The sequence below is a fragment of the Odocoileus virginianus genome, unplaced genomic scaffold (genome assembly GCF_023699985.2).
Source record: "Odocoileus virginianus isolate 20LAN1187 ecotype Illinois unplaced genomic scaffold, Ovbor_1.2 Unplaced_Scaffold_1, whole genome shotgun sequence".
Classification (NCBI taxonomy): domain Eukaryota; kingdom Metazoa; phylum Chordata; class Mammalia; order Artiodactyla; family Cervidae; genus Odocoileus; species Odocoileus virginianus.
Genome location: NW_027224263.1, coordinates 4,445,628 through 4,470,815, shown reverse-complemented (window position 1 = coordinate 4,470,815; position 25,188 = coordinate 4,445,628). Strand labels below are relative to the sequence as shown.

Below are 25,188 nucleotides of genomic sequence, written 5' to 3'. Positions count from 1 at the left end.
ACATGCTCCATACCTAGAATAAAGCCTTAAATCCTGTAGAATAAAATACAAACATTTGTTGAGGGCATGACCTTGTCTTGTTCATAGATATATCCTCAGGACCTAGAACAGTATCTAGACCATGGTACACGCTTAATATATTTGTTGAATGAATGAGAGAGTAGAGAATGACTTAGTGAGTAGATAGGTAGGTTTAGTCACTCAGTCATGTCTGACTCTTGCAACCCTGTGGACTGTAGCACACCAGGCTCCTCTGTCCATGGGATTTCCCTGGCAAGAATACTGGAGTGGGTTGCCATTTCCTTTTCCAGGGGATCTTCCCGACCCAGGGTAGAACCTGGGTTTCCTGCGTTGCAGGCAGACTCTTTATTAACTGAGCCAGTACTAAAGGAATGCATGCACACTTAGATGAGGGGCAGGTAGAAGAAAATTTGGGCAGGCCTTCTAATAGAGAAGAGGGTACAGTGAACTCAGCTGACTTCCCTGGTAGTTCAGCTGGTAAAGAATCTACCTGCAATGCAGGAGACTCTGGTTTGATTCCTGGGTCAGGAAGATCCCTGGAGAAGGGATAGGCTACCCACTCCAGTATTCTTGGGCTTCCCTGGTGGCTCAGCTGGTAAAGAATCTACCTGCAATGCAGGAGACCTGGATTTGATCCCTGGGTTGGGAAGATCCCCTGGAGAAGGGAAAGGCTACCCACTCCAGTATTCTGGCCTGGAGAATTCCATGGACTATTCCATGGGGTTGCAAAGAGTCAGACACAGCTTTCACTTTCATAGTGAACTCAACAGAGGAAGCCAAATGGGCCAAGAGTGATATTTCTGAAATGCTGGATTTTTATACATAAAGGTAGAAGGCTTAATTTAAGGACCATATATGTTTGGACATTAGGTAAACTGAAGCCAGCCTGAAATAGAGGTCTAAGCTTTGAAGTAGAAAGATATAAGTTCTATCTCCCATCTTAGAACTGACTTAATTTTTAACTATTGGCAGTCATTTAACCTCTCTGTGCCTCAGTATCCTCATCCAAAAAAAATTCAAATAACATTCAGACTCAGAATGTCAGAGATGGGAGAAGGCCTAGACCTCATCTGGTTCAGGGAGTTTTAGTCCTGGCTGCCCCTTAGAAACACTTGGAGAACTTTAGGAAGTCCCAGTGCTCAGGCCTGGCCCCACACCAATCATATCAGAATCCTTGGAAGTGGGCCCAGGTAACAGTATCAGTATCTTTTAAATCTCCCCAGGCAAGGCAATGTTCAGCCTACATTGCAAACCATTGTTCTAGTCCAACCCTCTCATTTTATAGATGAATAAACTGAGGCCCAGGGCAGGTTAAGGAACCTGTTCAACCTACCTCATATGGTTGTTAGAAGGATAATATTAGATCATAAAACTTCAGAGGTAAAAGGGACCTTGAATATCAAAATAACTGTGAAAGTGCTCCTAATAACATAACACATTATTCATGTGTTTATTGTATCAACAGAATCAGAAAATGTCCATTGGCAAGCAGGCTAAACATCCCCTCTGTCATTAAATTACACTAGAAGGACATTCTCTTTTATTTTCCAGGTCTCCCTAAATTAACAAATGAGTCAGTGTTCCATTCCAATTATTAGATTGAATCATTGGTAAATAAAGATGGCACGCATGTTTGTGTGTGTGCTCAGTTGTGTTCGACTCTTTGCAACCCCATGGACTGTAGCCCGCCAGGCTCCTCTGTCCATGGGATTCTCCAGGCAGGAATATTGGAGTGGGTTGCCATGCCCTTCTCCAGGGGACCTTCCTAACCCAGGGATCGAACACATGTCTCCTGCATCTCCAGCATTGTAGGCAGTTTCTTTATAGCTGAGCCACCATAAAAGCCCAAAGATGGTATCAGTCAGTTCAGTTGCTCAATCATGTCTGACTGCAGCTGGACTGCAGCACTCCAGGCTTCCCTGTCCATCACCAACCCCCAGAGCTTGCTCAAACTCATGTCCATCGAGTCAGTGATGCCATCCAACCATCTCATCCTCTGTTGTCCCCTTCTCCTCCTGCCTTCAATCTTTCCCAGCATCAGGGTCTTTTCCAAGGAGTCAGTTCTTCACATCAGGTGGCCAAAGTATTGGAGTTTCAGCTTCAACATCAGTCCTTCCAATGATGGCAAACATTGCCCTAAAAAGTCACAGTTTTTCAAGAAGAAGCATAAGCATAGTGTAAATGTAGGAGTTCATAGATCCGTAGCAGGGAGAGCTATTTAGCCTAGTTCTAGCTTACTTCCAGCTTATATTATCTGTTTGGGGCACATCATCCCTAGAGGCAGAGAAAGAGATTTGAAATGAGGTTTTAGCATGATATCAGGCCCTTTTTTCTTAGAAGGGCCTTCACTTGCTCCTGGTTTGGGAGACTTCATGTTGCACTGAGCTTGAAGATGCTTCACTTTGCAGAGGGTGGAAAATCAGGGTAATTTCCTTTCAAGATACATTTTCCCATTCCTACCCTTTCTTTATTCCACCATATCCATTCTTTGTAATTCATCCTTCTATACCAGAGTGTGAGGTCGGCTGTTAAGTGCATTTTCTACTTTCCCTGTTTAGCTCCTATTTTTGAGTTATATTGAGTTATATTCTGTTGTTGAGTTATATTATTTGTCTGAGATACTATTGGTTGAATGATTTCCTAGGGAAAAAAACGATTCAAATGTAAGATAAATTTTTATGCAGTCCCACTGCCCACCTCTTTTGTGAAACTTTCTTGACTGTTTCAATTCACATATCCTATTTCAATATAAATCATACTGAGAATGTCAGGGAGTTAATAATTCATTGTTTTGTAATTTTTTAAAGGTGTAATAAGTCTATCTCCCCCACAGATCCCACCTTGCACTTACTTTACCCTTCAGCGTACCTCAGTGTTTAGAATATTGTTTTTACAAAAATCAATGCTTAGGCCATTTATCTGGGCAACTACCAGTTGCTAAAGGTGTTCCAGTACATCCATAAAATGTTTCTCTGATGGACTTTTACCACCCAGGGAAGCTTTTGGGAGAATAAGATGTGGGGGTGGGGATGGGGAACGTGAGGGAGTTGTGATAAAAATATATTGGGATATCACTAGTCCAGAGCAATGTTTCCCCAAGTGGCTGTGCATCAGAGTCACCCAGATACCTCCTCTCCAGGGAGGGGCTTGAGAATCTGTATTCTCAAATGATTCTGTTCCCTCAGATGATTCTGATGTGCAGCTGGCACTGACCTCATTGTTCTCTAGTGCTTGTCCAACTTGAACTTATATGCAAGATTTTGCACTTCTGACAAGTTCCCAGGTGGTGCTGATGCTGCTGGTCAGAAGAACAAACAAGGCTGTCAGGTAGTGTTTCTCAGCATGTGGTTCCTGGATCAGCAATGTCAGAATCATCTGGGAACTTGTTAGAAAACACATTCTCAGTTCCCACTCTGGATCTACTGAATCCAAAATTCTGGGGTGAGGCCCAGCAATCTGAGTTCCAACCATCTTTGTGGTGAGTCTGATCTTCACCAAAGTCTGAGAACTGCTACTGTAAATAATACTAGTAGTAAGGTACAAGGGCTCGGGCGGGGGGGGGGGGGGGCTTCCCAGGTGGCGCTAGTGGTAAAGAACTCACCTGCCAATGCAGGAGACATAAGAGATGAGGGTTCGATCCCTGGGTCAGGAAGATCCCCTGGAGGAGGGCGCAGCAACCCACTCCAGTATTCCTGCCTGGAGAACCCCATGGACAGAGCAGCTTGGCAGGCTACAGTCCCTAGGGTCGCACAGATTAGGACACAACGGAAGCGACTTAGCATGCATGCATCCAAGGTACAAGGGAGTGACACAATATGTTTGGAAAACTTGAGTTCACATGTCAGCTCTGTCCCTACTCTTCCTGGAACTATAAAATGGGGATAGAAATAATAACATGAATTCAACAAACACTGATTTTTCCAGGCGTTCCATTGGATGTTGGGAATATATTAAGATGAGTAAGATAAATCCTCTGCCCTTGAAGAATTCCGTTGCCTTGCCTAATGAATAAGGTTTTGTGTGTCTTAAATGAGATAGTGTATGTGAAAGTGCTCTGCAAACTATCATGTATGTTGCAAATTTATAGTTCTGAGCAAATCCTGCCCCTTTTTCTTACATCTTGCATTATGAAGTAGTTCACCTAAGTCTTTAAGCTTTAGTAGATATTCCACTGATAAAAGATGAAAGATGGTCTTCAGTTTGTTGATGTGGTGTATCCCACTGATTGACTTGCGGATAATGAAAAATCCAAAGATGAAAGATGTGAGTTGAATAGTAATAAAAACATTTTATGTGTGTCCGGTGCCTCATACTTTAGAGGATCTTTCACTTCTGTTATCTGTTTTAATCATCACAACAACTCTGTGAGGTAGTGTACAAGGATTATCAGGTGGATTATCTCTGATAGATATTGAAGCATACAGTGACTGTCAGAGAGACATAGCTAAACTCCTCTGTTTTGAATTTATATATATCAGAAGCCTTATCAACTGCTGGCAGGCAGTTGGATTACATGCACATTTCAAGAATCAAAGGCTACATGAGGAAAACAGAATAATATTCTTGCATCATCAAAAACCCTTTGGAGTGGATTATAAATAAGAACTTTATGTCTTTTTTTCTTACAAGCTGAAACTGCAGGCCTCTTCTTCCTTGTTGAATTTTGGGTTTTTTGACACAGAGCCTGATTTTCAGAGTAAGTGGGTATTGAGGACTTTCAGCTTTGGACAAGCACAGTTACTGGGACTTACATGTCAACACAGACATTTTTTATTGCAAGTAAATGCTAGAGAATGAAATATTTTGCTTAAACAGACAAAACTGAAGGATAAGATAAGCTTGTTTTCTAAAGAGGACAGTTTTGAAATGTTCTGGACAGAGTTGTTTTCTTCATGTAACAGAACAAATGGCCTCCTGCTTGAGTCTTGAGAACAATTCTACAGTCTTCCATGCCAGCTTCCCTACCCACCCCAACAAGGACCTTTCACCATATCACTACACACAGGTAATTCTCCACCACCCAAGTTATGCTTCCAGTTCTGGGGTTTCCTGTGCCATGGGCTGTGCTTCACTGGTACTTTCATTCAACACTGTCTTCTGTCCAATACTTTGCACCAAATTTTGGAATCTCCAGATACCTTTTGATTTAGGAAACAGATGCTACACAAATATTTCAAACCTGATAAATTCATCTATAATAAATATACAGATAAAACATAAGGACACAAAATTTGCATAGTAAAATCTTATTGTTAATAAAGAGTTTGGAGAAGGGGAAAGAGGGGAAGAGGACTTATATTCCAAGCAGAAACTTAATGGAATTATTTCAACAGCATCATTTATGCCATTTTAATTTTTGTAAATTAAGAAACAAAGGAAGAGAGTGTGGTCCGGTGAAAGCATCTTTGACTGGGAGTCAGAAAACCTGGGTTTCAGAAGCAGTTCTATCTTTAGGCTGTGGTTCCAGCTATAAGTCAGACACTTAACCTATCAGGACATCAGTTCCCACCTCTATGAAATGGAAGAAGTACGCTTACTCAAAACTACAGGTGTTAAAAGATATTTTTCAAAAAGGGGTAAAGTCAGGACTCTTGCACAGATGAAGAAATGAACATGTGTTAACTATTTGATTTATTTAATGTATAATGAGTGAAGGAGCCAGATATTATAAAACAGTTCAAAAGAGAAAAATGGCATAGTATTAAGACGACATTCTTAAACTGATCTACAGATTCAATAAAATCCCTATCAAAATACTGTGCTGTGTTTAGTCACTCAGTTGTGTCCAACTCTTTGTGATCCCATGGACTCCTCTGTCCGTGGGATTTCCCAGGCAAGAATACTGGAGTGGATTGCCACTTCCTTCTCCAGGGGATCTTCCCAACCCAGGGATCAAACCCAGGTCTCCTGCATTGCAGGCAGATTCTTTACCATCTGAGTCACCAGGGAAGCCCTAGCCGACTTCTTTGCAGAAATTAATAATCTAATACTAGAATTGATTTGGAAATTCAGTGGATTCAGAGCAGCCAACAATCTTGAAAAAGAATAACAAAATGAAAGGACTTATATTTCCTAATTTCAAAGCTTACCACAAGGTTATATTAATCAAAACAATGTGGTACTGGCATAAAGACTGACATGTAGATCAACGGAGTAGAACAGAGAGTCTAGACATTAACCCTCACACTTAATGTCAGTTACTTTCAAAAAGAGCACCAGGACAATTCAATGAGGAAAGAATACTCTTTCCAACAAATGATGCTTGGATAACTGGATGGATATGCATCCATGCAAAGCATAAACATATAAAAAGTTAGACCCCACCTAATACCATATACAAAAAATTCACCAAAATGAATCAAAGGCCTAAATATAAGAGTAAAAATATAAAACTTTCTGTAAAAAACATATATAAATCTTGAATTTAGATTAGGCAATGGTTTCTTAGATATGACACCAAGAATATAAGCAACCAAAGAAAAGTTTGACTTTATCACAATTAAGAACCTGTGCTATAAATGATACCATCAAGAAAGTGGAAAGATAATTCATAAAATGGGAAAAATATTTGGAAATAATATATTTGATTAGGGACTTGCACCTAGAATATATAGAGAGAACTCTCACAAATCAATGGTAAAAACAAAACAAAACAAAAAAAAGGCAAATACTCTGCTTAAAATATGCTAAGGGTTTGACTAGGCATTTCTCCCGATAAGATATACAAATGGCCAATAAGCACATGAAAAGATGGTCCATATCATTAATCATTAGGGAAATGCAAATTAAAACTACAAGTGAGATACCACTTCATACCCATTAGGATGGCCATAATCAAAAAAAGCAGAAAATAAAAAGTGTTGGTAAGGATGTGGAGAAATTGGAACCCTCAAAAGCTGCTTGTGGGAATGTAAAATGACACATCCACTTTGGAAATGATCTGGAAACATAGAGTTATCATATTACCCAGCAATTCTACTCTTAGGGGAATACCCCCAGAGAAATGAAAATATATGTTTACAGAAAAACTTGTACACAAATGTTCATAGCAGCATTATTCATAATAGCCAAAAGGTGGAAACAACTCAGATGCCCATCAATTAATGAAAAGATAAATAAAATATGCTGTATCCTTGAACTGGAATATTATTCAGTCATAAAAAGAAATGAAGTACTTATACATATCACAACATGAATTAACTGTGAAAATATTATGGTAAGTTCAGGAAGTAAGTAAGTAAGTAAGTTCAGGCACAAAACTACATGATTCCATTTTTGTAAAATGTCCATAATAGGCAAATCCATATTTACAGAATGTAGGTAAGTGGTTGCCTAGGGTTGGAAGTTTGGGGAGAAATGAGGAGTGCCTGCTAATAGGTATGGGGTTTCTTTTGGGGGGTAATGAGAATATTCCAAAATTGATGTGATGGTATTTGCACAACTCTGTGAATATACTAAAAAACACTGAATTGTATCCTTTAAATGGGTGAGTTATATGGTATGTAAATTTTCTCTCTTTAAAGCTGTCAGTTTTAAAAATAAGTTTCTATTTTTACAATATTCAAATTCAGTAATATAGTTCATGTATGAATTACAATGTACTCTTATAAACTAAAATATTATATATTACAATATGCAATGCTTCACTCTTTTAAATTTGAAGCACAGTAGCTCCTAGTGGTCACACAGAATGACAGAATTGAAGTAAAAATATTAGAGGGCCTGGAGGTCACAGATGGGAGAAGTCAGAAAGCTTTTCTTTTGCTTGTGAAGAAGTAAACCATTATCATGTGACAGTGCCCGTTGAGCACATGGCTTTTAGGAGCTGAGAGTGGCCCCTGGCTGACAATCAGCAAGAAAATCAGGACGTCAGTCTTATAATTGCAAGCAACTGTTCTAATGACAACCTGAGTGAGCCTGGAAGAGAACCCAGAACCCAGCTGAGAGCTGCAATACAGAAGATACCTTGATTGCAGCCTTGTGCAATTCTTGAGCAGAGGTCCCAGTTAAGCTGTGCAGGGACTCCAGATCCTTGGGAAAATGTGAGATAATGAGTAGGTGTTGTTTAAAGCTGCTAAATTTATTATACAGCAGTGGAAAGCTACTACATGAACAATATAACCAGCAGGATGTCTTCAAATGGGCAGTGCAGTCAACAGAGATAAAATGGATGCTTAGAGACAGACAACTGGGCATGTATTAGGGGCAAACTAGTGAAGCCTCCAAACTAGAGCCTCCTAAAGAGGCTTTCCATGCCTAGAGACAGAAACTAAGCCACTACCTCATTGGATGTATGAAGTTAGAAGATGGTTATCTGTTAGGGGAGATTGTTGGGTGGTGTGAAGAATACTGTTTGAACACATAAAATTTTTTGAAAAACCTTTATGTCAAAGACACCACTAACCAATATTTTGTTGTTCATAGTCTCGATCCACGTGGGGAACTTGTTAAAAATGCAGATTTCCTGAACCTCACCCAAATCTATTAAATCAGATTTGCTAGAAGATGGGACTCAGAACCCTGCATTTTAAGATACTGACCAGGTGACTCACATAAGTGCTAATATTTGAAAGCCGTTGAACTAGTAATCCTTCACCTTCTGCAGTTAGAAAAAATAAAGATGGAGGTTCCCCTCTATTTTTAATTTAAAAAGAAAGAGAAAGAAGGACGGAGGGTGAGCGGGGAGAGAGAGAGGAGGAGGAGAACGAAGGAGGACAAGGAAGGAGAACGAAATGCCTAATTATTAAAAATGTGTGTTGCCAAAGAGTAAGAGCCATGTTTACCACCCAGAATATTTGACATCTCTGGGAAGCATCTTCATTCCCATTTCTCCCTCAACCTTACCAGGGTTAACTGCTAGAGCAGGTGGAGGTGACAGGAAGTTGAGCTCAAGCAGCCTGGTTGGCAACTGAATCACAGCAGGAAGGGGCTTCGTTTCCTGCTTGTCTTCTCTTACTGGCATATAGTATTAGACCCTAAGACAAAGCTCAGATTGAAGCAGTCCCCACCCCACCCTTCTTCTCCTTGCTTCTTTTCTGTAAGTCATGCTTTCAGTGTTTGGAGTCTGGCAGCTGCAAGGCATGGTTGCTAGGTAACAATTTCCCAGCACAAAGAACCCTCAGCTGGGAAGGTCAGGTCTGTCAGTGTGAAACAGCTGTACAGAATTTTTATTTGTCTTCCTCTTGTTTTGGTTAATCACAGGGCATGAAACCAGAATCAAACTTTTCATAGAAATGAAAAATGCTGGAGGATACCAGTTCAGCTGCTGCTGCTTTTTTCTTTTTTTGCTGTTCATCAAATCACAGCCTTTCTACTGTGTCTCAATAGAGCCCCAATAAGCTTGGCAGGCAGCAGGTGGAGGCAGGAGGTGGCAGGGTCAGGTGTTTCTTAGCCTCTTAGAGTCTGGTTTGGGGAGGACATAGTTGAACCATGAGCTGAGAAGGTAACTCCCTTTTTCAAACTGCCCAGCAGTTTCATATTTTAGGATTCAGTTTGCCAGATTAAATACAGAACACCCAGTTACAATCTGAGTTAAAGATAAACAATGAAAAACTCAAATATAACTGTCTTTTTATTTGCTAAATCTGGAATCCTACCTAGTATGCAATCAATTTTGTGTGAATTTTGCATGGGGTTGATATCAAAAGAGTAATAGAAGTAGAGAGAGCCATTCTGATGCTGTTATGGAGGGTCAAGCCTCACACCTGGCTTGGCACTGCTTTGACAAGTATGCTAGAAACTGAAGCAAAGAAAAGGCTGAATCCATTTCTCTTGTGATCAACTTCCTTTATAGTTTTCCCTTAGATGCCACTATAGTGACTAAATATGATTGTCATACTCTGAAATAAAAACACATGATTGATAATCAGGAGGCCCAGGATGTAGGACTCAGTAGATGGACTGTAACCAGCTGTGTGACCAAGGACAAGTCACTGCTCTTTTAGGGCTTCTGTTGCCTTTCCTATGCTCTGAAAGAGGTTGGACTAGAACATGGTTTTCATAGTGTGCTCCTCCTCAGTCAGCAGCATCAGCACCACTTGGGAATTTGTAGAAGTGCAGATTACCAGATTACATGATACCTTCTGAATCAAAAACTCTAGGGGTGGGGCCCTCAATCTGGTTTAACAAGCCCTCTGGGTGATTTTGATACAAGCTCACATTTGAGCACCACTGAGCTAGAGAATGTATAAGGGTCCTTTCAGCTCTCACTTTCATTGGTTTAGTTTACTGTTTGGCAAGACCCAGTGGTCAGCTGATTATTTGAAATGGCATGTTCTCATTCCCACTCTCCGTAGGAGTTTATTCCAAATTAGTTTGTCTGGGCTGTATTTCATAGTACAGAAATCTCTATAGCCTCTCTTATTTTCATTCATTCCCTTTTCTTCTTAGGCAGGGACTTCTAAGGACCATTTTGCCAAAAGACCAGTGTCAAGGTGAAGGTTTCTGGAAGGGTCTGCACAGGCTACCAACTGCTGTTTGCACACTCCATCTCATCACTAGATTAAAGGCTCTGTCTGTGGGAGTGTTGATATGCAGGAATAACTATCTAAGGACACATTTCAATCCACTTGGTTCTTTGAGCCACGGCTGCCTTCAATTCTGATTTTTCCTTAAAACTCTGTTTTCTAAAGCCCTCCGCTGTTTCATTCCTGGTTCTTCCTATAGAACAGTATCAAACCCACTCCACTATCTTTATAAATACCTGATCGCTAAGGGAGGCAAGCAGAATAAAGAGCAGGAACTCAGGGAGCTAAAACGTGTCCCATACCCTGTTTCGCACAGTTAACAGCTAGTGGTGTTGTCCATGGTGCTGAATATTGTTGTCAATTCTAACTTTGGAAATCTTTGTGGCAAGTGTAGGCAAAGTAGGGGAAATTGGATTGTTGTAATAGTCTGTCCTTTGTTTCATTTCCCACTGGAGACAACCTAATGAATTTGATAATCACATCATGCCACTTAGTCAAGATGATCAAAGCAATTATATTGTTTTATAGGCCAATGCCTTCCCCTGGTGCTTTTCCAGTGAGTAGCAGAGAAAGGTGTTACTAGCTTGGGTAACTATATTTTTTTCTGACAGAGAGGACTCTGTGTAAAGTGTGTGTTTACTTAAGAGCAACAGATCATTTTCCAGGTGCTGCACTGTAAATATAAATGAGTGGGGGGACCCTAAGATATGAAGTTGGCAATCAAGAGTAGGACTCACAAATCATTTTAACCATCAGTCAACTTGAAGGGTAAGGAAACTCAAGAATGCTGCCTTAGTGCTGCACGGCTATTCACAGAAAGCTTCTTAAATCTACTCTGGGCTATGCTTGAGTGGGTGGGTAGTGGGAATCACATAATGACTGTAGAGGGGATTAGCCTAACCCTAACACTCTTTCCAGGCCTGCCCAATGGGCCTTGGTTTCTTTGCCTCCTTTGGAGTTCTCATTATGGCATAGGCTCTACTTTATTAACTTTAAGAAAGAATTCCTTTGTGTCCATAGTGGTGATATATCCCACATAGGCATCTACTCTCAAATTTCAGTGTAATTTTATGGACTCTAAAATCAGGAATCAAAGTAGGAAAAGGACAGATGCAAGGAGCCCATGGCTGTTACTCTAATGAGCCTGGGTTTGTTTAGGAGAGAATAAGGCAGGATGTATCCAATTCCAACTGTCTTTAAAGTGTTACAGTCAATTACAGATTGTCACCCTAAAAAAGTTACTAAGCCTCTTTGAGCCTTAGTTTTATCATCTGTAAAATGGGTACAGTGGTACTAGGTAGTATTTATTGAGTAATTACAATATCCCAGACACTATTCCTACTTCAGAAGTCTCTTGTGATAATTAAACATAGCTGTCATAGAGTCCATGGTGCATAGTAGGCACTCAAAACTGGCATCTATTAATATTATTATTGATTTTTAAAATTTACTTTACTTCTGAGGGTCCTGGATTCAATTGGGCCATGCCTGGTAGTTTGGACTCTCTTTTCAGCCAGGAGTTGATGCTGCCTAACATTAGCTCTTAGCAAGTCTGAAGATATTTGTCCCAGAAACCACAATTTTTCCTAGAAACAAGAGTAAATACAACTAGTTTTTCCTATTTTTGGCTCAGCACACACCATTGTTGTGTACTAATAACCTTGAAAGAGGACTAGAGCACTCCCTAAGATATGTGACTCCTTGGATTGAAGGTCAGAGTATCCACACAGGCAAAATATCCTAAAGGACTGAGTCAGTTTTGTTCGTCAAAATTCACACAAATATTTTTTTCCTCTTCTGTGGAATCAGGAGAGCTTTCCAGATGGTTCAGTGGTAAAGAATCTGCCTACCAATGCAGGAGACACAGGAGACATGGGTTCGATCCCTGGGTTGGGAAGATCCCCTGGAGAAGGAAATGGCAACCCACTCCAGTATTCTTGCCTGGGAAATCCCATGGACAGAGGAGCCTGGCAGGCTACAGTCTGTGGGGTCACAAAGAGTTGGACACGAATGAGTGACTAAGCATGCAGCATATGGAATTAGGAACCAGGGAAGGTATTTATGGTGTCTTGAACTTGATCCCTGTGTTCCTACAGCACTATACTTAAATGGAATGCTCAGCCACTTTGGGTCTAGAAGGATAATAGGATACTGGCTAGAAAGGCCAGCCTTGGTGTGTTTTGGCCGCAAGTTCAATAACTTGTATCAAATACATAGTAATGATTCTCTGGGGACGTTAACTCCATGGGTGTTGTGATAATGGAACACTGACCTTCCTAACAGAGAACCTCACTTCATTGCATTGTTATCAGCTTTCCTCTATCGGAAAGAACCTCTTAATTGCTGACTTCATCATAACCTCAGGCACTTGCTTAGCTAAATTGCCAGCTATTTCCCTTCCCTGGTGGAAGGGTCCCTCATAGCCATCACATGATTAAAAGAAGCCTGAAAATCAGATTCCAAAGGAGCACTGAGCCTGAAGTCTTAGTACCCCTTCTCATCTTGTTCCCACTCCCTTTGCTGCCTGCCTACTGAACAGAGCTTCCAAAGCTTTGAAATCGATTTAATAACCATTCATAGGATTTCTGATGGTGATAAAAGAAGTTCTGTTCTGTTTTCAGCTGTCACTGTGCTTCCTCTTAAGCCTCGGCTACAGTTTACTACTAGACACCCATCTGCTCCCTGCCCAGAGCATGCCACTCTCTTTCCTTTGCCAACCAACCAGTATCATCCAGCCTGTTAGAAAGGAGTGGCCCAATAAGGGAGACTGAGGAGTAAGATGGCTCTGTGTGATGCTGCCTTACTTTGGAAGAAAATGGGCTCTGGTTGCACATAAAGGCCACCTTGAATAGGGTGGGGATAATTGTCCAATTTAGTGGGATTCTCATTAGGAGGAAGAGTAGCATAGTGTAGCTTGAGTGAGCCCTGCCTGTTCTCTGGTACCGTGGAGATGTTAATCACGCAGCTCCTGGCAAGTCTGTCAGAGCTGAAGTGGATGATGTCACTGATATTCCAGCAAGCTCTTTGTCTGAGCGACTGCAACACTTAGACAGCTGCAGAACAGAGCGCCAGGGAGCTGAATGTGTTAATGGGAAAAAAAGCGCTTCCCATAGTTCTTTCTTCCAGAGGGATGTTTTCACAAGGACCTTTGTGTGTTGTTCAGTACAGTGGCTGGTCTTATTGCTGAAGATTCTCAGAGTCACCATGGAAAGGACATTATTAGGAACACAATAGATACAGGTGATCATGCCAAGGTGTGGACCAGCAACGTTGGGCTGCTGAGAAGCTTTTTCTGTGCTTGGGTCAAAGGTTCCATTCCTTCATTTGGACTCTGTAACTGAACACAATATAAATAACTGGTAAATCTATATGATACAATGTGCAATACAATATACAGCACTTTTGAGCTCTTACTATGTGTGTCAGGCATAGAGGCAGAAGTGTACTAGTTAACAGTGTGGGAGTCTGATCCTTGAAATCAAAGCACTTTGGGATTATATTCTGGCTCTTCCAAGTATTAGCTGTGTAATTCTGGGGAAGGTACTTCCCGATTATAAGCCTCTTTTCCTATCTGTCATGGGGATCCTAACAGTAGGGAGGATTAGATGAGACAATCCATGCAATTAGCTCAGTGCCTAGCCAATTGTAAGCATGTTAACTTAATTAACATTAACTTTATTGCTAACTTATTTATGTTATCTCATTTAGGTCTTCCAATCAACATGGTGTGATAGCTACTATTATGATCCCTATTTTATAGGTGAGGAAACGGGTTCATATAGGTTAACTTGCCTAAAATCTCACAAATAGCAATTGGTTGAGCCGGATTTGCCCTCAAGCTAGCTGACTCCAGCGCTATTAGCTAATAAGCTCTACTGACGCAATTACAAAAGGCTGGGGAGCTGGAATTTGTGTCTCTCCTTAAGGGGTTCTCCACCTGAGCTACAAATTGAAATCATCTGGAAAAAATCAGAATAGAACACTGATGGCCCCTCAGGTGTGGGGCTGAGTGTTCACTTGGAAGATTCATGAATTTTTTTTATATCTTGATAAGAGTTTGTACTATATAGGTACATGCATTTGTCAAAACTCATCAAATGGTACATTTCCAATTTGTACATTTCACTGAATGAAACGAATATTGAACTCTAATTAATTATATGCTTACAGAAGTATTTAAGGATGAAGTGTCTACAGCCTATTTTGAAACATATCCAGAAATAAGAGAGGTTGATAGAGGGACAGATATATGTTAAAACAATATAGCAAATGCTGATTACAGGATCTAGGTGACACAGACTATTATGTGTTTGAATATGTTCATAGTAAAATGTTGGAAAAATAGATTAGAATCACTTGGGGAGCTTTTTAAAAATGCTGATAAATAGGATCCCCTCAGAATTTCAGAATTACGTTAGTCCGGACTAGGGAGCCCAGCGTAGGTTTTAAAAAAAACTCTCAAGGTGAATCTCAAGGGCCTTTAAAACAAACACAATGTGCTCTGGACTCTCAAAGCCAACTCACAATAAGTGTCCCTGGGTTCAAAACTGAAAGCGTCCTGATAACATCAGTCAGTGATAGCCCATCCCTCCTTCTCACTTGTATATCTCCACTCTGTACCCTCTACCCCTAACCTCAAACATTTCCTCTAACTGAAAGCAGCACTGGGAAGAACTGTAATGAAGAGCATCAGTTAATTATAGGTAGAAGCCACCTCCCTCTCCCACCCACTCCCATCCACTAGCTCTTTGCCCCAGGTTCTGCCCTGATGCAAAGAGCTGACTCATTGTAAAAGACCCTGATGCTGGAAAAGACTGAGGGCAGAAGGAGAAGGGGACGACAGAGGATGAGATGGTTGGATGGCATCATTGACTCGATGGACATGAGTTTGAGCAAGCTCCGGGAGTTGGTGATGGACAGAGGAGCCTGGCATGCTGCGGTCCATGGGGTCGCAAAGAGTCAGACATGACTGAGCAACTGAACAGCAACAACAAGTCCTCTACTTTGCAGCTGCTGGAGAGGAAGACACTCAGCTTCTGGCTAAGTGGTAGACGGGACACTTAGAGCTGAACACAGGTTGTGGGATCATAGAAAAGAGAGCCCAAAGTTGCTTGGATGTTAGCTCTTGTCTTGCCACCTCTTGTTTTTAAGGAGCTGGTGGGGGACTGTGTTACCAACAAGCATCATTTAGGTCTCTTCTAGAGGAGCAGAAGCCCCAGGATCCCAGAGTGTCAGCCTGTGGGCTTTCCAAAGTGCACTGAGCATATATTTGCTGCCAACCCTACACAGAATTTCTCTCTCTCTCTCTCTCTCTTTGTCTCTCACCTCCCCTTTCTTTCCCTTTCTGTCACCTCCCCCCTCTCTCCCTTCCCCCTATTCAAGTTTCATGGATCTATAATGGCTTTTATGTGGGAAGGAACTCACGTTGTAAATGACCCATATGTTAAAGTCACATAAAAATATTTCCTTCTGCAATCAATGTGCCAGGGGTCACAGGCTACTGATTCAGCTGAGAAGCAGTGAACCAGGTCATTTAATCATTGATGTAACTCAGAGATGGGATTATTATCTCCCCTGAATATGAAAGGCAGTTCTGCCAGGAGAAGCAAAGACTCTGTAATTAGACTGACATATGGCCAAAGAAGCGTTGTGTGAAATTTGTGTCAGACTACAGTGGAATCATTTGGGGAACCAGTGTAGTCACCAGTAGTTCGGAGGGAAATGAAATTAGCCATATGCTAGATCAAGTCAAAATGGCTACTCCTGGAGTCTCCAAAATATATGTAGGTCTAATGTTCTAATATCTAAACCTACTACTTTGGCCTGGTCAGAAACAAAGTTGAGTAGAGAAATAAATTTGCTTTTAATGGCCTCTCTCTACTTCCAAGCACTATGCATCCTGTTAACATTCCTGGCAACTCAAATTTGTCCAATGCTTTGGACCTGCCCTACTCCACAACTATACTCAGGGCCAGGGTTTTCTAAAAGTTGGTAGACACTCCACCCATGATACATGATATATTTATGGGTTTCCTAGATAAGCATTTCAAATTCTAATAGTTATATTTGGCTTTAGATGTACTAGAAAAAATAGCACATCTGTCCTATTATTTCATCACTATTACTATTTAGGATGAGGCTAATTTCTATAGACAAAAAATAGTCATTTTTTAAAAAGTGTGTGTGGTGATGGAAAAAAATTCTGAAGGTTATACTTGAATGACTGGAAATTAATAAAGCATTCTATAGACCAGTGGTTTTCAATCTGAGGTAATCTATTCCCCCCTCCCCACCCCACAATGGGATATTTGGCAATGTCTGGAGATAGTTTTGTTTGTCACAACGTGGTGGGATGGGTGCTACTGGCATCCAATAGGTATAGGGATACTAATAAACACTCTAATGCATAGGACAGTTCCCCCACCCCCTGCAAGAAAGAATTATCTGGTCCCAAATGTTAGTAGTGCTAAGGCTGAAAAACTCTGCTGTAGACCCGTGCTTCTCAGAAGTGCCTATGAGTCAAATAGGAATGTTGTGAAAGTGCAGCTTCTGATTCAGGAAGTCTGAGGTGAGGTCTGAGATTCTGCACTTCTGAAAAGCCTTTAGGTGATGCTCTTACTGCTGTTCCTTGGACCACACATTGAGTAGCGAGGACCTGTAACTTCCATCTTTCTCCCTCCACCAAACACCATCTAGCTAGGGTTCCATACCCTCAAGGCTTTGCTCAGGGAGGGTTTGGTTATTCTGAGAAATGACTAAGGAGTAATGGCTGAAAATAGATTAACATGTTTCTTGCCATTTAGCAGGGCCCTTAAAGTCTTAAACCAAAGATTAATTTGGCTGATACTTTCAGCAACTAAGCATAGCCAAAAAGAGAGATACATTTTGCTCTGGGGTACCTTTTGGAGAATAGACAGAATTTTCCATAAAAAGCAGGCACACCCAGGCTGGGTTTGTAAAAATGGTTTGTTGTGTTCATTTTCATTTGCCTGACACCCAGCACAGCGTCAAGCTCAAAGTAGACACCCAAAATATGTTTGTTGAACCAATTGACAAGTTATCCATAGCTCTATAGATAACTATTAGAACAATAAAGGAAAGTATCTACTGGGGCAGAACACTGTCATGAACCTCTTCAAGGTCAGAAAGGAATGCCCTTTGGCATCTTTTTTATGTAAATGGGTACCATTAAACTGGCTGCATCTTCCCAAAATATACTTCTTACCCCTTGGATGGCAGCAGGATCACTTAAAATGTTTCTTGTTAGAAATCTTTAGAGCAGGGTAAGTGTGTATGTGGTGGGTGTTTCGGGGGGCACTTTACCTGTTCCTTTGTCAGAAAGGAAGCTTTGTGGTAAAGGATTGAAGACCCAGGACCTATGAGAAGAAACTGGGCCAAAGAGGGGGGAATCCTCCAGCTATGCTGGCTTGAGCCGTCAGGGTACCTCTTCCCACTACCTTTGACTCTTGGAAATGTGTGTGATTTGACATGTGCCAGCCATAGGGCCACCGCTGTGCCACATGCTTCCTTTCGTGGACCTGCCACACACCAGAAGGTACCCCTTTGGGAGTCATTCCCTTGGATAATACAGGTTTTCTAAAAGTTCTTGTTAAAATATATGGAACTAGTATACAGAAAGAATAGATTGGTTGCCTAGGGCTGGGGAAGTTGGAGGGATTTTGAGAGTGACTAATAGGTTTCTTTTGTTTGGTTTTAAATATTTTATCTATTTATTTATTTGGCTGCACTGGGTCTTAGTTGTGGCATGCAGGGTCTTCAATCTTCTTTGTGGCATGCAAACTCTTAGTTGTGCATGTGGGATCTAGTTCCCTGACTAGGGATTGAACCTGGGCCCCCTGCATTAGGAGTGTGGAGTCTTATCCACTGGACCACCAGGGAAATCCCTAAGGTTTCTTTTTGGAGTGATGGAAGTGTCCTAAAATTGATTGTGGTCATGGTTGCACAGCTTTGTGACTATGTTAAACCCACTGAATTGTATACTTTAGATGGATAATTGTATAGCATGTGAATTATCTCCCAATAAAGCTGTTATAAAAAGACATAAATATATGAATTAAATTAGGAGATACAGATTAAGAGATAACTAGGGGAACCTTAGTGGACTTCCCTGGTGGCTCAGACGGTAAAAGCGTCTGCCTGCAATGTGGGAGACCCGGGTTTGATCCCTGGGTCGGGAAGATCCCCCTGGAGAAGGAAATGGCAACCCACTCCAGTACTCTTGCCTGGAAAATCCCATGGACGGAGGAGGAGCCTGGCAGGCTACAGTCCATGGGGTCGCAAAGAGTCGGACACGACTGAGCGACTTCACTTTCACGGAAACCTTGGAGAACCTCATGTAAGGAAGAAAAGATGGTTCCATCCACAGGGATGGGAACATGGAAACAAGAAATACAGGGTAGTAATTGGGATTCTTCAATTTTCAGTTCTCCATAAACTCATATCTACTCTCTTGAATCCAGTTGCCAGTAACCCCAACTGTTATCAACGTGTTCCAACATTAGATTGATAGGAGCCAGGGAATATTCAAATGTAGTGTACAAAAAGAGTCAGGTCCCCTAAGATAAAAATAATCATGGCATAATTAATAAAGCACAGGGTTTGGCACTACCCTGTGGTTCTGGAAGGTCTTTAAATTCAATCAGGCCACTTGGACCATTGTTGTTTTCCACAGAGAGCTGCAGGACCTGAGGCCTGAGAAAAATGGATATTTTTTTTCATTGAAATGGAGACTATGGTTTTGGAAGAGGCAATGTTAAAACCACACTTATCTCATATAGCCTGGTGGCTAAAGGTTCCAAAACCACAGAGGGAGAACCCCTGTCTCTCCACATGTGGCTTTCCATGAACCCACTGTAATTTTAATAGTTTGGCACATCACAGATGAAGTATAAATGGCAGGGTCTCTTCAATAAATGTGTTTGAGAAAACGGAAATGGCGGGGCGTGGGACCTAGATCCCCTATTCCTACGGCTGAGCTCAAGCGAGTTGAACACACAAATATCAATAGTATGGTTTTGAACATAATAAAGAGCTCTCTCACCCTCCAACTTGTGTGTTGGAAATGCCTTGGAAGGAAAAATAACGTATTTAGCTATTTAGCAAGATTATGTTTATATATTGCTATAAATAAAGGGTCTTAGGAGTAGGATAGGATGGCTTGTTCAACTCAGGAAAAGAATGGGTGTCCTAGGAAGGGAATGACAACTAGGGGTTTGGGGGCTAACAAAACTAATTGGTCTTTTTCTCAGTTTTGCTCTAAGCTTCCCCTGATTACTGTGACCAGTAATTCTTGGACTTGGAAATATAAATTGAGAAGGGGCTGTTACTGGGACCCAGTATTGTGAACCTGCTGCCAGCAGCCACTGAGTAATCTACTACAGTCTACTACCCAGCACATTGTTATTTGTGACTCCCTTAGGCCCCATTAGTGCAAGAGAAACCTATGACAAAGGAAAGACTACAAGAAGACAAAGGAAATAGGCATTCAGTAGAGTTATTAAATATGTATTTCACAGCAAGGAATTATCTCTATCGGACTCCAACTGGAGGCAGTCCAGCATTTGGCCTGCGACTGACCCTGGGTACAATAAAACCCCAAATTTCAAGAAAGCATTGTGGAAACCCCCCTGATTGAACTCATCTCGCTCTGTAGAAGACAGTGGGTTATTTATAAGGCATATCCGGCCACATTCCCTTTCCTGCTATGAGGATATTTTACCATCTCTCCAGATTGCACACCAGGGTCAGTCTCACTTGGCTGTTTTCTTTGTGTCTGCAGATCTCAAATTGTCAGGGAACATCTCGTCAGGAAAAGGCCAGATGGGCAGACAGGGAAGTGATCCAGCCCCTGAGGAAATTAAGTGCTCAACCTGTCTGCACTCCCTTGGGGCACCAGAGTGAGGGGCCAGACAGACAGGGACGCAGGAGGAGGTTCCTCCAACTTCGCTCAGAGCTGCAGAAACCTGGGCCACAGGAGCACTTTTGGAGTGTAGGGAGCAGGAAGTTCCAATTTCCATGTTGTGAGCTAACAGGATGAAATCTGATACCACCCTCCCTATGCTCTGGAAATGAACTCAGTCCTCTCTTTGAATTGGGGTCTCGGAGCCACAGAACCTCATAATGTAATTTTCACTCCCCAGGCCCTTATAAGAGGCAAAGTGATATACTGGTGATACGTGGTCTAACTAAGGGCTCAAACTGAAGGGAGCTCTCACTAGTTTTACATTTTGATTCCTGAGAGATCTTTTTCTCTGGCGATCACGTGGCAAACAGATTTTAGACAAAAGCATTTCAGAGTCATTTTGGCATCCTCAGCACCTAGCAATGTTTTATACGTGGTGCTTAGTAAATATGTTTTTAAAGAGTAAGCCTGACTTCTGGCATTAACCTCTCCTTATCGATTCGGAATATAAGCACAGATGCCATCCCTTCCATGGCCTCTGAATTGATTATGCCCTGGGGGCCTGGAAAATATCTAAATAAAACAGACAGGAAGAGTCAAGCATTGTTAGCCAGGGAACCATGCTTATGATTGTTCTGCGAGCTGATTCTGGGGTGAGATCTAGTTGGCTTCCTCTTCTCAGCCTTGGCCCTTCGCCCAGTGGTTTTGACCCACAGCTGTGTCTCTGGACTGATTACTTTCTACAGTCTTATTGGGTTTCCTGATTGCTATCCCTATTCCCTGTCCCATGAGCTGAACATTAGTCCACAGATGTCAGGGGAAGAGACTTGGCTTTTACTGTCTAATTGCTTTAGTGGTGATAGGTCAGAGTACAGTTCTGGGTTAAGGAGTCCCAAGTCAACTTACCTAGAAAAGGAGCAGTCAGAGAGAAAGGTCAAGTTCTAAAGGCCAGTGTTGAAATCCACAGGCCAGGGATATGAGAACAGAATAGAGACAACTCACTGGATTTAAGTTTGGAAACGTAGGATAGGTTATGAAGATTCATTTCATAACATTATGCTAATGATATATTCAATCAATGGTTCTCAACCCAGGGGCGATTTTGCTAGGGGCCATTTAATGATGCCAAGACATATTTCTGATTGTCACAGCTGTGGGAGTGCTGCTGTCCTTTAGTGGCTAGTGGTTGAGGATGCTGCTAGACATCCTACAGTATGCAAGATAGCCTCGCACAGCAGAAAATTACCCAACTCGGATGTCTGTATTAGAGGCACAAGATACACATTATGATCACAACTATATGAAACATTAAAAAGATACTGGATCGCTTCTCAGTCTTTTTAAATAAGATCAAGCGTAGTATCTGTTCTTATCAGTTTAATACCTGATACGTCCTCTATCTGAGGACAGTATATTAAATGGATTTTTGGAGCAGGGAGTTGGAATAGGAGCTTGCTCCATCCACTCCAAGCATCGGCCTAGTATTTCAGTACTTCCAGGAATGGTGCATCCTCTCCGGGGACAAAACTGCCAGTCCGAATGAAAGTGGTGTTCTAAACTCACAGGCAACTGGATTTTTGAAGCCCTGACACTCAGGTCTGAGCTATCAGGGTCAGTCTTATCAGGCTCCATCCTCATTTCTCATGCTTCACACCCATCTCTTCTCTGTTGTCCAAGCTCCTCCCATATCTCCTGAAAAAAAAAAAAAAGATACTGGAAGGATACACATCATAGTTATCATAGGGGAGTGTTTAAGTGGCAGGATAATGCATTTTTTTTCTTTTCTCTGGTCTGTAAATTCTCTAACATAACTATGTTGCCTTTGAATTTTAAATTGATTTCTAATTACATAAATAATATGTGAACACATTGTGCTTGTAAAATATTACAGTATTACAGATAAGACTGTGAAGATGCCTTTGACCAACCTGGCTTCTTCCACCCCAGACCCCTTCCCAGAGATAACCAGTTTTGTGGCTACAACTTTTCAGAGCTTTATCTATACTTTTATACATATATTGTGTGTAACTATGGGAATATATCTACTATGTCATTGGTTTTTACAGATTCATAGTATTCTATAGTTTCTATTTCCCTACTAAATAACATTTAGTTTGCTTCCAGTCTGGGGTTATTATGACAAATACTGCATTGTACATGCCTCCTTGAACATGCTTGCCAGGGTTTCCAAAAGGGTATAAAAATTGCTGGGTTATGGAAAAAACACACATCTAAAATTTTATCAGTTACAACCAATTGCCTTCCAGAGAGCTGACAAATTTAATTTCCTGAAAACCTCACTAACACTTGATATTTTGGGGGTTTAAACCTGAATGAAACTTTTGGCCAACCCAACAGTTTGTTTTGTTTTTCATGTTTGCCAGTCAGATAGTTGAGAAATAGTGTAATTCTTTTGTTCTTGTTTTAATTTGCATTTCCCTTGTTACTGCTGAGATGGAGCATCTTCCTCATGTATTTGTTGAATCTGTCATATATTCTCCTCAGTGATGTTCACATCCCTTGCTTACTTTTATAAGACCTTTCCAATAGTTTAAAAAAAAAAACAGAAGAGAGCAGGATCAGTTTGCACAAAAATACAGAAATCAGTCTACCAAGTATCTTGTCTGTCCTTCCTCCTAACACAGATCCTGAGTCCCACCCAGACCAAAATGACCCCTTTTTGCCATTACTGAGAACTCAAGAGCATAGCTATATTAGGAAACAAATTAGCAAGGCCCATTCTCACCACAGTTCTGTGTTTCCCTGGACTGTGAGTCTTTGCTATGCCAGCATCTTGACACTGAATAGCCAGCAGGTACTGCCAGTCAGATTCGCTCCAGTCAAATACAAATCTGATATGTGATGAAGCATAAAGGAGCATGAAAGGCAGCGTGTGAACTGGATGTTATCTGCTGCCCGTGCAAATGGCAATTAGGACCATTAAATTTCAGTTAATCTTCATTAAGAACATCTGTTGTCTAGCCCACATGAGAAAACCAAAGATGGGGTTGGGTGATTGTGACCACTCCCAATAAGTAGTTGTATCAACAAGTTTCCTGCCCACCCTCAGGCATAAACTGAAAGAGATGTGGCAAGGAAAAGTAGGAAAAATATAACACGTGATATATACTGATTAGGGAATAAAACTAGATGTACAGCATCTTCAAGACTCTTGGGTATTATTTGAAACCAGAGTGCTTGTAAGCTATGGCCCTTGTGGCGAAGAAGATGAATGATTAGTCCTCGTGAATTTCAAGATCACCAAATGGGGGTTCCAGAGGCTCAGCCAAAACTGGCTCTTGAGTGGTCCTCTCTGCTCTTTTGGTTGCCCTATCCCATACATCCTCCTACTCTGTCCACTGGGGTCCTGATCTTTGCTGGGGGACAGTGAATACAAATCATTTCATATCACCACTACCAACATGTTGTTTGACTGCCATCCTTCTGTCTCACATGTACATGACATCTTCTGCCTTATCAGTCTCCCAGTTGGCTTGTATCTGTGATGGAGCAGATGTTCTTGCCAGTTCCCAAGAGGTATTAGAGGAAAGGGAAGGACTTCTGCACCTTTGTCTGAGTTTAGGCAGGTTAAGTTCTTCCTTACATCAACCACTATGGTGATGGTCTTCTTTTCTAAGTCAGTGGCAGGAGGTGGGGGAGTCAGATAAGGAGGTAGATAGGTAGACAAGTAGTGTAAATTATGTTCCTTTGTATAGACGTCATGTAGCTTACCTTGGTAGCCTTACCACAGTTGTAATTTTCCATTTGTTTGGGTGACTATTTGATCAATATGTTTGCCCTACCAGCATGTAAGCAACATGAGTGCCCAAACCATGTCTGTTTTTGTTCATCAGTGTACCCCCAGCACTTGGCATGGCATCTGCCACATGGGTGCTAAGTATAATTTTTTTACCAAAAAAGCCAAAAAGTTGTGATTCTGATGTTTTTAAAATGAAGAAAAGCCAAGTATTCAGGCAGGAGTATATGAAGAGGCAGGGGCTTCCCTGGTGGCTCAGACAGTAAAGAATCTGCCTGCAATGTGGGAGACCTGGGTTTGATCCCTGGGTCAGGAAGACCCCCTGGAGAAGGGAATGGCTACCCACTCCAGTATTCTTGCCTGGGAAATCCCATGGACAAAGGAGCCTGGTGGGCTACAATCCATGGGGTCGCAAAAAGTCAGACATGACTGAAGGACTAAGCATGCACACACACGTGGGAAGAGGCATTTTGCAAAGGTAGGGCATCTTACCATCTCTCTACTCTCATCCCAAGGAGACATCTCACCCTGTGAGTCTGCCTTTGTATAATGCTGTCCCTTGCCACAGTCTAGAGAAGGAAATGGCAACCCACTCCAGTGGGTTTTTTTTCCAGTGCCTGGAAAATCCCATGGATGGAGGAGCCTGGTAGGCTACAGTCCATGGGGTCACAAAGAGTCGGACACAACTGAGCGACTTCACTTCACTCACTTCATACTTTATCACTGGAGAAGGAAATGGCAACCCACTCCAGTATTCTTGCCTGGAGAATCCCATGGACAGAGGAGCCTGGCGGGCCATGGTCCATGGGGTCGCAGAGAGTCAGACATGACTGAAGTGACTAAGCACGCACGCACTTGCCACAGTCATCCCCTAACTTGTCAATAGTGCTTTCATCTATGAAGGTTGTGAGTGATCGAGAGTGAAGCCTACCTTTGATAGTTTACCATTTTCCTGTGATCTCAATGCCACTGTCTTCTACACAACAAATGCTCATTAGCAGGCACAAGCCTATCTTGCTCCT

The 25,188-nt window shown here is 41.7% G+C and overlaps 1 protein-coding gene and 1 non-coding gene across 5 annotated transcripts in view; both read left to right on the top strand.

Annotated features, from left to right (window-relative positions):
* The window catches only part of DCX (doublecortin), a 412,950-nt gene that overhangs the window by 323,305 nt on the left and 64,457 nt on the right, over window positions 1–25,188 (top strand). The gene's annotated exons all lie outside the window — the stretch shown is intronic.
* On the top strand, window positions 21,733–21,924 carry LOC139033308 (U2 spliceosomal RNA). The gene has a single exon (XR_011485921.1). It is a non-coding gene; the product is annotated as a U2 spliceosomal RNA (small nuclear RNA).